The sequence below is a fragment of the Onychostruthus taczanowskii genome, unplaced genomic scaffold (assembly GCF_017590055.1).
Source record: "Onychostruthus taczanowskii isolate IOZ18803 unplaced genomic scaffold, ASM1759005v1 scaffold35, whole genome shotgun sequence".
Taxonomy (NCBI): Eukaryota; Metazoa; Chordata; class Aves; order Passeriformes; family Passeridae; genus Onychostruthus; species Onychostruthus taczanowskii.
In genome coordinates, this window is record NW_024500905.1 from 4,182,623 (window position 1) to 4,191,437 (window position 8,815).

Here is an 8,815-nt window from a genome sequence, read left to right on the forward strand (position 1 = left end):
AAAACTGGAAAAGGTGGTGGTGTCTTGTAGATTGATGCTGTCAAGCAGCAATGGAAATAGAGGTCAGGAGGATTTAAAATCCACTGGGATTAATGTCACTATGCACTTTACTCTGGGATGGCTTCCATCCTAAATAAACCACGTGGAGAATGGAAGCAGTTATGACAAGAGGGATATGGCAGCTCTGAACTTAATAAAAAGTTAAAATGCTCACATAACACAGTGCTGGGTCACACATCTAGTATGGATCAGAAGATACTCATGGAAAGTGAATGCACAATGACAGCCGAATTGCCCAAACCATGTGGTTTTTTTAGCATAGCAGGGATAGTAAAATAAAGAATAAAGCTCCCTTTGGGGTGCTCACACAGAGTGAAATTTAAGTTTTCCAGACCAAAATGCCAGATGCTGGTAGAAACGCATTGTGTTTTGGGATTGATAAAGTGCTGCAGCTATTATGCTTTTCCTTTGGAAATGTATTAGACCTTTAGTGATCACTGCAGGCCAGGACTTTGTTATTTCACAGATTACAGGATGATTTTTTTCAAAACTTTAAAAGATTTTTCAGTCTTGATTGCACATAGCAATTGTTTTGTTATGGTGAAACCAGAACCTGTTCTCTTCACTGACATGTTTGCTCCCCTTTTGTTGATATACAACAGTTTTAGCAGGTAGTGGGTTGTGTGTTCTGGGTTTTGTAGTTTCATAGATTTTTGTTTGGTGTCGTTTTTGCAATGAACTTTTCATTTCTTCTGAAGCATAAAATTTGACACAACACATGGCAGATAGATAAATTAGAAGGGCAAGTCTAATGTGGAGTTCTAACATTTGCAATTTAGCCCACATTTCTCTCGTAAGCGATGGAAGAGTTTGCAGTGGTAGCCAAGGTGTGTGGGAGTTTCTCCCCCTATCTCCAGTCATGCAATGCTCTGCAGTAGTGCTGACAGAGCACACAGACAGGGAGCTTGCAGGGCAAACACAGGGAAATGTGGGAGCTACCTTGAACCACAGGCTGAGAAATTTTAGAGGGTGCTGGATGAATGGAGGAATTATTATGCTGGATTATGGAGGAATGGGAGAAGATGTGAACATGGAAAAGAAAAAGAGGTCCTTTCTAAGGATGCAGAAGGAAAAAGTAGAAAATTAATGTAAAATAAAGAAAAGAAAGGCAGACTTTCCATAGCTGTTTCTCAAGGAAAAAGCCCAACACTCTTAATAAGCAGCGCTGTCTCCACTAAACTCATTTAGAAACCAGATCCTGGCTAGAATTTTGATTAGTAATTATGAGCATGTTTCCTTTCACCTACAGCTTTCCAGGGAGAGAGACAAAACATTGACTGAATCCACTGATTTCTCTTTTGTATTAGCACTACTCACACATCGTTCATAATGCCCCAAACAGCAGTAATGAACATGTTCTATACAGTGAGCTAATTGCATCAGGAATTAGTTGTTTAATAATAAGAAATGTTAGTTTTAAGATGTAATGCAGAGAAAATTATTTCTTGACATGACATGTGGCAAAGGTTTTCTAACACATAAAGGTCTTTCTACTCCTTTCTATATGAGTCTACTCATGTAGCAGCTATTCAGAAAATATAAATTTGTTTATATTAATGGGATAGATTTTGAAATTTAAAACTCTTCTCACTTATTTACTCTTAATTTAAGAGAGCTATTCCTATGAAGCATACTTGCATGATAACATATTTGTATTTTTGGTTCTAACAAAATGAATTTTGCTGCATTCTGACTCATTGTGTTCACAGCTGAGAGTGCTTGCAGGACACCCCCTGAATTTTTTAACACAATACCAACAGACACTTATATTCAGACTGGGTTTTTATTACTAATGAAGACAATCAGTGATTTCATGTATTTAATCTGATATTAAATTAATGAAAGACAACATGTATGTAGATTGCCAAGATCATTCTTCCACAATGCATTTCACAGTAGAACTCAATTTTATGTGTGAATTTTGAACTGTGACAATGTACTCAGCTGCTACCACATTTGAAAGAAGAAGCTCTTTACGGAAAAAGATTTTTTAATGGTTGTAAGACCAGCCTAATGAGTTTCAGGACATTTACCTTGCAACATAGCACTGGTCAGGAACAGAACAAGTTTCTTCTTCTCTCCTACCAATCATGAGTCCATTTTTTGATTATTCCCATCAATACATTGATATGTGGATTTATTGCTTACCTGGCTATTCGACTTCTTGATGAACCACTCTTTTGGCCAGTTGCCATGAAGGTAAATGTTGGAGCTGAGACTAAGCTGTGGTCAGATGGACCAGATGTTATCACAGCCCATTTGTTTCTCCTGCTCTGCCAGCCTCCACACAGGTGAAGCCACACACCCAGGTCTGCCAACACTCATCTGCTCTTGCAGAGTCCTGGTCAGTTTATTTTAGCAGCTTGCAACAGCATTTTAACCTAAACTGGCCAGATTTCCCAATGACAGGTGAAGGACATTCATGCTAAACATGATGAGGCAAGCAGACAGGAGAGTTTAGAAGCATTACCTAAATTCTTTTACCTTAAAGAGAAGACTCTGATCAGTTACCTATGCTCAGGCATTTTGGCTCTGTTCTTGACTTGTCACAGGGTTCAGGGGAGAAATCCAGATTTGTTGCGGTGCGTTTTGAGGTGGAGCCCCCCGGGGATGTCCCCAGAGGGCCCCCTAGGCTGTGAGTTGGCTGGCAGCAGCAGGCAGGCAAGGAGACTCCACACGGCTTCTGATCAGATGAAGGTTTATTTGGGGTCCCAACCCCGGGTACAGCATGGCTACTGAGGGAAAAGGGGAGAAGGGGGAGGGAGGGGGAGCCCCGGGGAGGGAAGGGGCAAGAGGGGGGAAGAGGCTGAGAGAGAGGAAGGGCTAAGAGCCAGACTGATCCCCTAGCACAGCTTAAGAGGGGAATTGAAGTGGGCGCGGAATCACATTGGGCCAATGGGATGACAGATACAGGATGGTTCAGGGCAGGACCACAGGCTTAGAACATACCATACATTTCAGAGGGGTGAGACAGAGCATACCATTTACATAAAATGGAATACAACACAGATTTGTTTGAAACAGCTCTGAGAACAGCAGTTAAAAGTATTTCTTGAACATACCATATATATACCTTCTAATACGTAAGCATTATTTTCCTTCATTCTGATATCAAAGATGTGAACTATCTTCAGAGAATGAAATACCATCTCAAGATAAATCATGTGATTTCTTACTAATGCTGCTCTATCAGAGCATCCAAGTCAGTGCTAAGCAATCTAGCAAGTGGAGGAAAGGGTGAGTCATTATTAAATTTATGAGAAGCTGCTTCATAAATCCTATATAATCACTTTTTCTGAGCTGACTTGGGAAAATCCTTTAAAGCTGCCTCATTCTATTTGGCATCCACAGTAGCTCAGTGTGACAGAAGAGATTTACCTTTCCCCAGACACCTTCCCAGAGCCCTTGCTTTTCAGCTGACAGCGAGAAAAGAACCTGTAGCAGTGTGTTTCAATTTAGAGTCAGATGTAAATTCTTCGAAGGCACCTAAATTTAAGCAAAGCTTAGACACATAAAACCAAAATTACAACTCAAACCCCCTCATAATGTAATTCCCTCATTCTGGAATTATTGAACCACCCTGGGTACCTAGCTTATTTACTTCAAAGCTTTCCATGTCTCTGCCCAAATCTCAGTGAGGATTCAGAGTTGGGGTGTTTCTCCTCCTAACTTTCCCATGGGGTCTGCTTCAGCAGCCCTCCTGGATGCCTAATGCCTTAGCAAAATCAAAGATTCATGGGTGGAAAGTAAAAGAAAAGGAGCAAGATGAAAGGCAGATGTTGAGCACCGATCCAGGGCAGGGAGATCCCAAGGTCTCAGCGGACATTTACAGTGGCTCTTCCATGCCAGATAAGCTCCTCAAGCCTCTCTCCTGAGCTGCATGCTCCAAGCAGATGTATGTGCCCATCTCCCAAGGTGGGCAGGATTTTGGATCATACATAACCCTCAAAGCACCATGCTGGATGCTCCTTGCTGGCCCCCTCCTCGAGCTCTCAGCCTCACACGTGGCCCTGATACCATTCCTGGCAGCAGCATCTGCCTTGAAACAGGGGCAGGGCTCCAAGGTCAGTTTCAGTGCCCAAAATCTGGAGTGGCAGAGCCTAGCTCCAGCTCTCATCAGTCTGGTCCCTGGAGTGGGAGAGGAGTCTGGGGTTCTCAAAGCCTTGCATCTGCAGCTGAGTTTCTCCTGAGCTGAAACCAGAGTCTGGAAAGCCAGAAACTGTACTAGTGTGCCAAGAGGGCTCTTCAAAGCTGTCTAAAGCAATTATTTTTATGTAATATTTTTGAAATATTAAGATGTATTTTTCATCTTTGAATTGCTGAATGACAGTTACATTTTTTACTTCCCATAGCTCTGGAATATTACCCAGGTCCAGAACGGAATTCATTACCTTGCTAATTTTGAAGGGTTTGACTTTTTTATGACCAACCCTCATGTTCCTCCTAAATCCCTTAGCTAATCAACAGATCTATCAGGGTATGCTTCTGAAGTATACTGTGCTTGCATTTTACATCAGTGACTACTGGCACAGAATCAAAAAGCCTAATTGGGATTAAATATTCATATAAAATAGAGAACAGTGTCAACAGCAGAAGCCTTACTAGCACGTTCCTGCTTGCTGGCCTTTGCAATAGCTACATGTCCCTCTTTTACTCTGTTCTCATTCTTGACTATACTGATTCCTCCTTGTCATGGAGTTTATAAATAGGGCTTTTCCTTCCCTTTTGATTTAAAACAGCACGTGTAAGAGCTCAGCAGCTGCCAGTGTTATTCTTTTATTTAAGCCATATGATTCACTTTCTTATATCAATAAAGGAGAAACCCTTTTCTTCAAAATGCTTTTCTCAGATTTCTCCCAAAATTTACAGTGCTTGTGAAGATGAACAAAGCTCAAAATGGCTCAATTCTCTGTAAGCATAGCAGATCTCAGCTTGAAACAAGACAACCACCTAAACTATACATTTAATGTAGTGCAATTTTTATTATAAGGTGTTTCTTAAATATTTCATGATCTTCAGCTACAGTATTATTGAAGACAATCTAATTCATTATTGTCTTCCAACAGAAGAATTCATTACCAGAGGTTTTTCTTGTTTTCATTGACATGACCAAGTAATGAATAGTAATTAATGTCTGAGAAGAAAGTTACTAATGCAGAGATTTTTAAAATAACAGACAGAAAGCAATTTAGGAATAAATTATCAAAACTAGCCCTTAATTTTTTGGTTTAGTTTTTTTTTTTCCTTGATTGATGGAGGGAAATTGTACTGCATATATATCTTCTTATTCAACATTGGATTTGTTTGGATTTCTTTCAGAGTGTGTTGATTTTATTTGCCACCATTTCTTTCCTTTCGTTTGCAGAAACTCTAAAGAGTGCACATCCTTCAAAACAACTGGCGTGACACAAGACCAGCAGTGTGCATGTATAGAATATCAAGAACTTAAATAACTCTCATGTTGCATTCAGTGAGCTGACTTTCCATGCTGCAAATGTAAATGCCATGTTCAATTTTACTTTCTGCTGCTGTAATGGTAGTATGAATATTGCCATTTTATGTAAACCCAAAAAGATCTGGCAAAGCAACACTGCTCCTGGGCTTGACAGTGATGGCAGTGTTTCAGCTTCCATTAAACAAATGGGAAAAGACTTAAAAAATTAAACACAAAGTTGAATATTTCATAGTGACTTTGCTAAATGGGACTGATCTGTCTCTTCCAGAGAGCTCTACAGAAAGTGACCCCTTGTGGCAGGTGCATGTCCAAGACGTCCATCTGCAGGTGTGCAGGGACTCCTGCACCACAGCACCTCCCAGGCAAGGCTTTTGTCAGCTGGCCAAACCAGGGGACTGTGTCCCCAAAGATGTGAAACGCAGACTTTGGAAAGACTGGAGAAGTGCTGCTGCTCCTAAGCACTGGCCCTGTTTCTGTGCCACTGCAAGATCTTCAGATATCCTCCCCTTCCCTCCCTAGGCTGCAGAGAATCCAAGACGGATCTTACCTGTGCATGAGGTTATATACAAGCTGAGAAAATTAACAAATAATGACTGGGTTTTATGTTCCATTTCCATCACAAAAAAAAACCCCCAAAAAAACCAGATTCCCACAGTTTTCATATGCCACTTGTTAATTTCTTCCCAGCATTGGGTGACACTAACTGGTTGATGGCCAGACCTCTGATCTAATGAGCTCTTGTGGTACTTTGGGTGTGTTTGAAAGGATTGCTGTGAGCAGGGGCTGGCAGCACACGATGTGCTCTGCCTAACACTGGAGGAGACAAATAATCACAGTGAGAATAGTCAGGGCTGCAAATGCACCTGAACAGTCAGACCACCAAACAGAGGCTGTGTCAGTTGTTGATGAGAACGTGAAACAAAGATGTTGCTTGTTCAAGGAAGCCAAGGGGAGCTCAGTGAAGAATAAGGTGATGCTATTCAGCCCATCATCCCTCCTCTGCAGTGAATGAACTGAAGCATCTCTGCTTTGTAAAGCTAAACAGTAAAGCAGTTGCTGTGCCTTATGTCCCATTTGAGTTTCCCTGTGAAGTGTACAAGCTCTATTACAAAATAAATAGCCCAGCAAAGATCTTCTGGAAAGTTACATGTTAACAGTGTTTTGAGGATGTTCACATTTTCTCGGTGCACTTTCATATATATGCAAGCTTGTGTTGGAATTGATCCCCTAAAAAAGGGCTTATGGCTAAAATATGCTACGTAACGATTGATAAAATTTTATAAAATGCAGCTCATAAAATCCCGCAGAATGTCTTGTATGGTATAAAGCTGTGAAGTGCGTCTCATAAAATACTCTGAAACCTGTATCTTGAAGCAGAGTATAGATCAAACACTGCAGCAAATGAATTTGGATGACACCTGGCTTTCACAGTGATGGGTTTATTATTGGAATCTGCTGTGCTGAAAGAGATGCAAGGAGGGAGGGGAGAAGGTAGGGGGAAGGGAAGCATGCTCTGCCCTCTTGTGTGATGAGCCAGCCTCAGCTAGGGAATATTTATATTAGTGTTACTAGAAATGGTACCTTTCTGTCCCTCCCAGCACAATCACTATTCTGACCAAAGAGCAAATCCATAGAAATCCCTCTCAACTGGGCAAAGCTAAATAGGCATCAGCTCCCTGGAATGTGGGAAACACCATGTCTGCCTTCCAGTCTCTTAATTATATATAGGCATGTTTCTCTTGTTTAGTGTAAGAAGCACAAGAAAGAAAATTACTCTAGCTTCTTTCTTGGGGCTGTCAGGACCAATGTATCCCAACTGCGTGTTGTTGGGAGAGGTTTTGTTGGAGGGAAGATTTTGTTGTAGGCTAAGGTCTTTCTGGAGAATCATGCTTCCCCTTTCACCAGGGAAGAGGTGATGGAAAACTGGAGCCTTTCTAAGCACTTGGCCATTCTGACACCTCTGTCACAAACCACTCATGCATGACATGTCAAGCTGTCACAGTTTTGTGACACTGGCTCACACTTTAAATATCATGCATTTGAGAAGTCTTGCTGAAGCTGAATAAAGTAATTACACACCTGGACTTGTCTACATGGTTCCTGGGCACATACTAGTGTGAAGGTACATTTGCACCATAGTTGTGGTTTTAAGCATATGCTGATCATATACAGACTCCTGGCATCTATTTCAGTGTCTCAGGACCCATGATCCCAGCAGCAGACAGCAAGAATTGCTCTGATGTTTCCTGTTTGAAGTTCCCACCATTGCACCTGCCCAGCAGAGCCCAGCAGCAGAGCGAGTGCTTGAACATGGGGACCTACTCTGGACAGGTTTCAGTATCACCTCATAAAAGCACCCAAAGCCTGTCTGCAGCACTGTTTGCTCCATTTTGAGCACCAACACTATTTCCTACATTGCTAAACATTGCAACATTGCTAAAACAGCTCTAAAACTTCTCACTGCAGAGGATGCAGGTGACATTGGACTTCCTCATCCATTTTCCCTATCACACTTTGTGGAGAAACAGCCTTTGCCTGGGGCTCCTATTTTTACATCCATTTATAACTGTGTAGTGTCCTCCCACTGCAACTGAAAAACCCCACACACATGCCAGATCCCAATTTTAGTCACTTTGTACACTCCAGATTAACCCAAATATTTCTCCTTTCTACTTTCTAGTTAGTTCATCTTTCTTAACCTCAAGCCCATGTAGATGGCTTTATTTTACAGCGACTTCATTGATGCTTCATAGAAATTTCCCTCAAAATATGCAAGGACAAGATATATTGTATGGGAGGACAGGCCACCTTGTAAGAGACCCAAATTTTAAAAAGTACAAATTGACAAGTAATGAGCGCATGCTATACTGGAAATTTTACAATTGTTTCTTCCCAAACTTATCCAGGTTATCCAGAAAAAACTTATCCAGGTAATCCAGGAAAATCTCACAGTTTTCCTCACAAATATCAGTAAAATCCAACAATGCTTCCCGGAGGCATTTTGCAAACTATGGTGGGTAGTGGTATTATCCCCACTTGGCAGCAGTCCCTTCACATCCATGTGCTTCTCCAAATAATGACTTAACCTGTGTCAAAACCAGGCCACAGTGACATATACAGAAGGTCACTCTGGTATCAAATACCCTGCTGTAATAACTGTCAAATGTAGTGGATGTATCAAAAATACATCAGAGTCCATTCAAACGGAATAAAATTACCATTTTCTTTCTTTTCCAGTGCAGAAGGAGATGATACCATTTGGTGTCCATTGTTCACTCCCATAAGACCATGAAGATCTTG